Below are 8,299 nucleotides of genomic sequence, written 5' to 3' on the forward strand. Positions count from 1 at the left end.
ATTCAATTCAATTCAATACTTTATTGCCATTTCAACAAAAGTTGATTGGAAATCAGAGGAGTTCACCTCCAGGATTCGTCATGACAGAAAACATCACCTTGTGTGTGCGTGTGTGTATGTGTGCGTGTGTGTGTGTGTGTGTGTATCTGGAGACCTAATACTTAATGTTTTCTCCACAGAGTTCACCAGCAAAGGAAAGAGGTTCCCAGTGGTCAGTCTGCCCAGGAGCATCAAACAGTCTGGACTCCATATTTATGGTGTGTAAATGTACAACATCACTTTTACTTCAGCTACAATGAAAATGCAAAACAACCATTCTGGGCCTTGTTTCCCAATAATGATGGCTGGTAAAGGTGAAGAGTGTTTTTAAGTGTGATCCAACGAAGGTTCGTTCATTACCTACGTGCGTTTCTCAAAGCAGCACTGGAGCGCAAGGTATTGAAGCCTTTGTTGACTTAGTTTCATAATAACGGATTAATTAAGTTATGTGATATTATGCAAATACATCAAAGAGGCTACTAAACAAAAATGAAATGCTATAAAACAATTATATATGCTTTGAATTGCCACAGAGACATTTAAATTTATATAGGGATACAATAGGCATACAGTATGTTCGTGGGTTTAATGTTAATGTTAATGAAGCCTAGCCTACTTGGCCCTTGAGCAAAAACTAATAACTAGCCTCAGATTTAGGAGTGATGATTCATATCATAGCTTTTGTTCTCTGATCAAGACAACTTTATTTTTTTAATTACACACTGCTCAGGTTTTCGCACAACATTGCAGTCTGGGCGATGCCACCACAACAGGTGCACAATAGCCTACATGACTGGTTTCACAGCGTGTCAGCAAATTATTGAACATCCTTTTGAAAAAGTTTTCCACTCCCTGTCCCTTCTCCAAAAGCTCACCACTCCAGTTGCAGCAATTGCTGACGCCACCCATTTTATGTTTTGTCTCCTCTTTCACGGTTACCTCAGCACCCGAAGACTTTTTTTTTATTGCTATGAGTCCTGCAGGTGAGAGGGTGGAGTGTTTTTTTCCTTCTCAAGATGCACTTAGCGTTCAGAGGCAGTCGCTATCTACAATCACTTTTAAGAGCGCCTTAAGTTAAGATGCTTTTCGGAAACACCTCACAAACTAAAGAGGCTTCATAAGATGGATACTACGATCATCCTAGCTGTGGAAGAAAAATTAACACGCATGTATGTACAGCTGAACTGGGGCCCCTCAGAGAATGTACGGTTGCATGGTGAAGGTTCACCTCACTGATAACCCTTAGCCCATAACTTACTAGGTCAGAGGCCTCTTGACACAAGTGGCTCCTGTCCTAGACTAATCTGTAGATTCTCTCTAAAACTAAGACATAACATATGTGTTTGTAACCTTTTCCTGTGACCTGTTCCCATGTCAGCACACTCTGTGCACCCTTGAAAGATACATAAAGACCAGCTCAAACCTATTCTCCTTCGAAGAAGTGTATGTAACCTCCATGCTGTGTGCATCTCTTCCTCTCGAGACTCCTTTTAATAAATATATACTCAAGTAAGACGAATCTCTGACTCCAGAACTTTTTCCTCAACAATTTGGCGTTGTCGGCAGGATCCCAAAACAGCAAAAATGGGTTAGTACGAATTTTTATTCGTCTTGCCCGGGAGATGCTTGACGGGATCCAAAATTAAGAACTGAGCACTAGAGTGAGCACATATGTGGGGGCGCCCCTCAGGAAACTCTTCTTGCCCAGGGCTAGGACGCCCGGGGAGATAGAATGAACAGGATACCTTGTCTGAAATATTACAGGTAACCCTTGTCGGATTTCGGTCCATGGGATGGACATAGTTTAATGACCAAAATCCTAGGTCTGCTTGGAGCAAACAGGATTGAAGGGAAAACACGATATAGGCAAGAGGATATGAAATACACATATGAGTTCACTCACAAAGTGCAATTAGAAATGAGAAAATAAGAGTCAAAAGAAAGAGGTTTCGCATTGAATATATACACCCTCCCTTTTTTTGCATGAAAATAGTGCATGAATATTTGGGCATGAAAAGATAACATAACTTATCCTATGTGACAAAGTACTGTTGACCTTTTCTGTTTTTAAGCTTTAAAACCTTTCAGATTGGACAGAAGGAGAGGAGAGTGGGTTATCAGTAAGTGAAACAACCACAGCTGCAAATCGTAAGTCTCATTATTTGGAATAAGAACAATAACGTCTCTCACTGCCCTGAGCCGGAAAGGGCCCTGCAGGGAGTGAGAGTTACCTTGACATTCCTTAAAAGATAAAGACGAAAACTTCTGAGAAGGCATTTCATAGTGCACAGGAGTTTGTGTGTGAGAATATACTTGATACACTGTGCGGTGTTCATCTTGTTGAATGACTCCGAGAACTGGCGAGTGAGTTTTAATGATGTCTTGATGCATTAATGTTCTCATTTCTTTCTGACAAATGCAACACTAGCCTTAAGATGCTTTTGGGAAACGAGGCCCAGGTCATTATAGTCTCCATGCTCCACTCTTTAGACCAGTGGGCTTTCAAACCATGCAAGATGGATTTGATGTTGTGTTCCACAATTTTAATATATACATTTTTTATTTATATAGCATTCTGTTCCAGCTTCTAGAGGAGAACATTGCCACCTTTGTGAAGAACGAGCTGATAAGGATCCAGGGGGTTCTGAGTCCAGATTACTCAGAATGCTTAGAGAGGCAGAGGGAGAATGAGGAGGTGGTGGACAGTGAGGAGGAGGAGCAGAGGAGAAGCAGCAGAGAGGCTTTTCTGAAGATCACGCTGCACCTCCTGAGGAGAATGAAGCAGGAGGAGCTGGCTGACTCTCTGCAGAGCAGTAAGAGGCTTTTAACAGGTTTAACATGATGCAAATGGTGTGAAAAGGGGAGATGTTTACATTTGCAAAGTCTGCTGTAATTATGCATTACACATCTGCATCAGATCTATGCAACTCGTCTGGGCTGCGCACACAAAACATGTTTTTCCACTACTGAGGAGTGGAGTACGGAGTGGGGAAATATATACACCCACACTGAAATCCAGTCATTTCATTTGTTGTTTGTTCATTCAGAAACTCTTGCTGCAGTGTGCCAACATCAACTCAAATCTAATCTGAAGGAGAAGTTTCAGTGTTTGTTTGAGGGGATTGCTAAAGCAGGAAACCCAACACTTCTGAATCAGATCTACACAGAGCTCTACATCACAGAGGAAGAGAGTGGAGAGGTCAGTGATGAACATGAGGTCAGACAGATTGAAACAACATCCAGGAAACCAGCGAGACCAAAAACACCAATCAGATGTGAAGACATCTTTAAACCCTTACCTGGAAGAGATAAACCAACCAGAACACTGATGACAAAGGGAGTGGCTGGCATTGGGAAAACAGTCTTAACACAGAAGTTCACTCTGGACTGGGCTGAAGACAAAGCCAACCAGGATATACAGTTCACATTTCCATTCACTTTCCGAGAGCTGAATCTGTTGAAAGGGAAAAAGTACAGCTTGGTGGAACTTCTTCATCACTTCTTTATTGAGACCAAAGAAGCAGGAATCTGCAGGTTTGACAAGTTCCAGGTTGTGTTCATCTTTGACGGTCTGGATGAGTGTCGACTTCCTCTAGACTTCCAGAACAACGAGATCCTGACTGATGTGACAGAGTCAACCTCAGTGGACGTGCTGCTGACAAACCTCATTAAGGGGAAACTGCTTCCCTCTGCTCGCCTCTGGATAACGACACAACCTGCAGCAGCCAATCAGATCCCTCCTGAGTGTGTTGACATGGTGACAGAGGTGAGAGGGTTCACTGACCCACAGAAAGAGGAGTACTTCAGGAAGAGATTCAGAGATGAGGAGCAGGCCAGCAGAATCATCTCCCACATCAAGACTTCACGAAGCCTCCACATCATGTGCCACATCCCAGTCTTCTGTTGGATCACTGCTACAGTTCTGGAGCATGTGTTGAAAACCAGTGAGAGAGGAGAACTGCCCAAGACCCTGACTGAGATGTACATCCACTTCCTGGTGGTTCAGTCCAAGTATCATGGGAGAGCTGAGACAGATCCACTCTGGAATAAAGAGAGCAGGGAGATGATTCTCTCTCTGGGAAAACTGTCTTTTGAGCAGCTGGAGAAAGGCAACCTGATCTTCTATGAAGCCGACCTGACAGAGTGTGGCATTGATATCAGAGCAGCCTCAGTGTACTCAGGAGTGTTCACACAGATCTTTAAAGAGGAGCGTGGGCTGAACCAGGACAAGGTGTTCTGCTTTGTCCATCTGAGCATTCAGGAGTTTCTGGCTGCCGTTTATGTCATTGTCTCATTCATAGACTCTGGTGTCAATCTGCTGTCAGAACCACAATCAACCTCCACACCATCTCAACCAAGAGACACATCTCAGGTAAATCACCTCTACCAGAGTGCTGTGGACAAGGCCTTACAGAGTCCAAATGGACACCTGGACTTGTTCCTCCGCTTCCTCCTGGGTCTTTCAGTGCAGGCCAATCAGACTCTCCTACGAGGCCTGCTGACACAGAGAGATAGTAGCTCACAGACCAATCAGGAGACAGTCCAGTACATCAAGAAGAGGATCAGGGAGAATCCCTCTCCAGAGAGAAACATCAATCTGTTCCACTGTCTGAATGAGCTGAATGACCGTTCTCTAGTAGAGGAGATCCAACAGTACCTGAGATCAGAAGATCTCTCCACAGACGAACTCTCCCCTGCTCAGTGGTCGGCTCTGGTCTTCATCTTACTGTCATCAGAAGAAGAGCTGGACGTGTTTGACCTGAAGAAATACTCTTCTTCAGAGGAGGCTCTTCTGAGGCTGCTGCCAGTGGTCAAAGCCTCCAATAAATCATTGTAGGTGCATAAAAAACTGGATAGATTCAATATACTAAACCTAATATGCATACAGAAGAAATTAAAAATATTTTAAAAGTTATTGTTTTTCTTTATCACTAATGCTCCTTCAGGCTAAGTGGCTGTGAACTGTCAGAAAACAGCTGTGAAGCTCTGGCCTCAGTTCTCAGCTCCCAGTCCTCTAGTCTGAGAGAGCTGGACCTGAGTAACAACAACCTGCAGGATTCAGGAGTGAAGCTGCTCTCTGCTGGACTGGGGAGTCCACACTGTAGACTGGAGACTCTCAAGTAAGATCCATTTACAGTTTCTCTCAATTGATTTTACACATTTCTCCAAACTAAGGTCCGTGCTCTCAAAACGGTCTCTCTCATGTCAGGATTCCCGAATCTGCAAAGGGCGACCCTACAAGTTATATATTAGCAATTCACAGCCATTTTACATCGGCATTTTCAATTTCGATTTGCTTCATTGGAAAGAAGGTTTGGGAATTTTCCAGCACTTGTTTTATTCTGATCCAAATTCAAATACACAACCATGAAACATGAAGGATTTAGAAAAGATCATCCATGCTCTGATATGTCATTTAGATTACGGCACTGCCATAATTCACTGTCACATCTCCAGCTTGTTCAGAATAGAGCAGCTAGGATTTTAACTAGTGTTAAGTTGAGATGATATATCCCCAATTTTAACATCTCTCTACTGGTTATCACAACACAGATTGAGAATTAATATTAAGATTTCACTGATCACCTTTAAAGCATGGCTAGTTTTGTCCATGAGTTACACTGCAGAGCTCTTAGTTCCCTATGAGCCGAAGAGCAAGCTGAGATCTTCATGTCTTTCTGACTTTCCCTCAATCTAGGGTTAGGGTTATCATTATTAGTAGTAGCAAGTTGAAAGACACAAACATTGACATTAAAATATAAGAGAATAACATTTTTATATCTGTTCATGTCCATTAAGGCTGAGTGGCTGTAAGCTGTCAGAGAAGCTGTCAAGCTCTGGCCTCAGTTCTCAGCTCCCAGTCCTCTAGTCTGAGAGAGCTGGACCTGAGTAACAACAACCTGAAGGACTCAGGAGTGAAGCTGCTTTCTGCTGGACTGGGGAGTCCACACTGTAGACTGGAAACTCTCAAGTAAGATCCATTTACAGTTTCTCTCAATTGATTTTACACATTTCTCCAAACTAAGGTCCATGTTCTCAAAACAGTCTCAGGTCAGGAGTCTTCAGCCTGTTCAACAGATGACCATTTAAATCCTGCTTTACATGCAGGATAATGTCAGTAAATAAACACCTGACCTGTGTAGGATTTTCTCTGCTTACATGATTTTTAAACCAATTGTGACGCCAGCATTTAGCACTATTTTGTAGCCCCCATGGAATTGGTTTCCATGAAGTTGTTTCACTATTTCCTCTCCTTGCGGCTTAGTTGCTGAAACCTAAAATACCAGAAAGGACTTCTAAGATTCAGTCACAAATTGAGTGGAGAACTCTCAAATTGAATTTGACTGCTTTCACAGCCATATACTAAAAAAAAATTCTAACATGTAGCTTGGTGTGTGTGTGTGTGTGTGTGTTTGTGTGCAGGCTGTCAGGCTGTCTGCTCACAGAGGAAGGCTGTGCTTCTCTGGCCTCAGCTCTGAGCTCCAACCCCTCCCATCTGAGAGAGCTGGACCTGAGTTACAATCATCCAGGAGCCTCAGGAGTGAAGCTGCTCTCTGCTGGACTGGAGGATCCACATTGGAGACTGGACACTTTCAGGTATGAAGAAGCAACGTCAACTAGAAGGCTGAGAGTTGCTGAGAGTCGCACACATTTTCTCTGTCACACTGAGAAGCCGAGGAATATTGTTTGTATGATGACAGATATGAGTGACATTGTATGGAAAATCAGAAAATCACTCATATATTATGAAGGTTATTTGTTTCCATTATCAAAGAGATTATGCTGGTCTGACTTTATTTACCCCCAGTTTGAATCATGGTGGAGTGCAGTGGTTGAAACCAGGTCTGAGGAAGTGTAAGTGTATTTACTTTTATATTCATGAAAACAAGGCAGCACACATTCAATTTCTATTTAAATGTAAAGCTCATGTATGTGACATCTATTCATTCAAATCCTAAAATTATCCTCAACAGATAATAAACACAACAGGTCTATTAGATGGGAAACTGCTGCTGTATTGAGTCTTGTTCTCTCCATCAGATGCCTGTGAACTCACACTGGACCTAAACACAGTAAGCAGGTACCTGTCTCTGTCTGAAGACAACAGAAAGGTGACAGAGGTGGAAGAGGAGCTGCCATATCCTGACCACCCAGAGAGATTTGAGCGCTTCTATCAGGTGCTGTGTAGAAATGGTCTGACTGGTCGCTGTTACTGGGAGGTGGAGAGGAAAGGAGAGGTTTCTATAGGAGTGACTTACAGAGGAATCAGCAGGAGAGGATGGGGTGCTGACAGCAGGCTTGGGGGGAATGAAAAGTCCTGGAGTCTGTCCTACTCTGGTAACGGTTACTCTGCCTGTCACAATGAGAGTAGTACAGACATACATCCCTCCCCCTCCTCCTCTGACTCTGACAGAGTAGCAGTGTATCTGGACTGGGCTGCTGGCTCTCTGTCCTTCTACAGAGTCTCCTCTGACACACTGATCCACCTCCACACCTTCCACTCCACATTCACTGAACCCCTCTACCCTGTGTTTGGGTTCTGGTATGGGTTTGGGTTTGTGCCTGAATCCTCAATGTCTTTGTGTCAGATAGAGGAGGGAGAGTCGCCTCCTGTGTAGAGAAACACTCAGACCGCTGACCAAAGACAGCTGTCTGTAAAAAACCATCCATCAAACAGTGTAAATAGTGTATTCTGTGTGTTGGGTAGCTGAACAAGGTTTTTACAACACACATGTACAAGAACGTGGACATTTTATTGTGAAGATGAAATGAATGGGATATTAAACCAGACAGAATCAAGTTATAGTTGTTCATCTTGGAGTCTGTTGTGGATGATTGACAGGTTAAAATATCTTTCTTTTGCAACTTTTTAGTAGTATTTTATTCTCATCTCATCATCCAAACCTAAACATATAATTGGATTAGAATTATCCTAAAATAAATACATTTTGTTGTTGTGTTTTATAAGTTGTGAGTCATTTCATCTCAAAATCAAGGAAAATGTAATGTATGACATCATTGATTTACATTGTCAAATTGTCTCTCAAGTGTGACATCACTGTATTGTGTTTTATGTGTCTTTCTGTTTTGAATGTATATCTCTGTACTTATGTTTTCTATTCTTAAATGTAAAGCACATTGTGCTGCCTTGTGCATGAAATGTGTTCTATAAATACACTTGACTTGATCACTTTTCAGCCCAATAAGGGATTGTGGCCCTGCCCACTTTCAGTCTAATGTGAAAATGATGTTAATGACT

General features: G+C 42.6%; 1 pseudogene across 1 annotated transcript; it reads left to right on the forward strand.

Moving 5' to 3' along the window:
* Window positions 1-2,378: 2,378 nt before the first annotated feature.
* LOC139920531 (protein NLRC3-like) lies at window positions 2,379-7,692 on the forward strand (annotated as a pseudogene). Its single transcript, XR_013507424.1, has 7 exons — window positions 2,379-2,852; window positions 3,087-4,872; window positions 4,986-5,159; window positions 5,839-6,010; window positions 6,463-6,636; window positions 6,848-6,894; window positions 7,081-7,692. The product of XR_013507424.1 is annotated as a protein NLRC3-like (transcript).
* The last annotated feature ends 607 nt before the right edge of the window (window positions 7,693-8,299 follow it).

Source organism: Centroberyx gerrardi, chromosome 18 (genome assembly GCF_048128805.1).
Source record: "Centroberyx gerrardi isolate f3 chromosome 18, fCenGer3.hap1.cur.20231027, whole genome shotgun sequence".
Taxonomy (NCBI): domain Eukaryota; kingdom Metazoa; phylum Chordata; class Actinopteri; order Beryciformes; family Berycidae; genus Centroberyx; species Centroberyx gerrardi.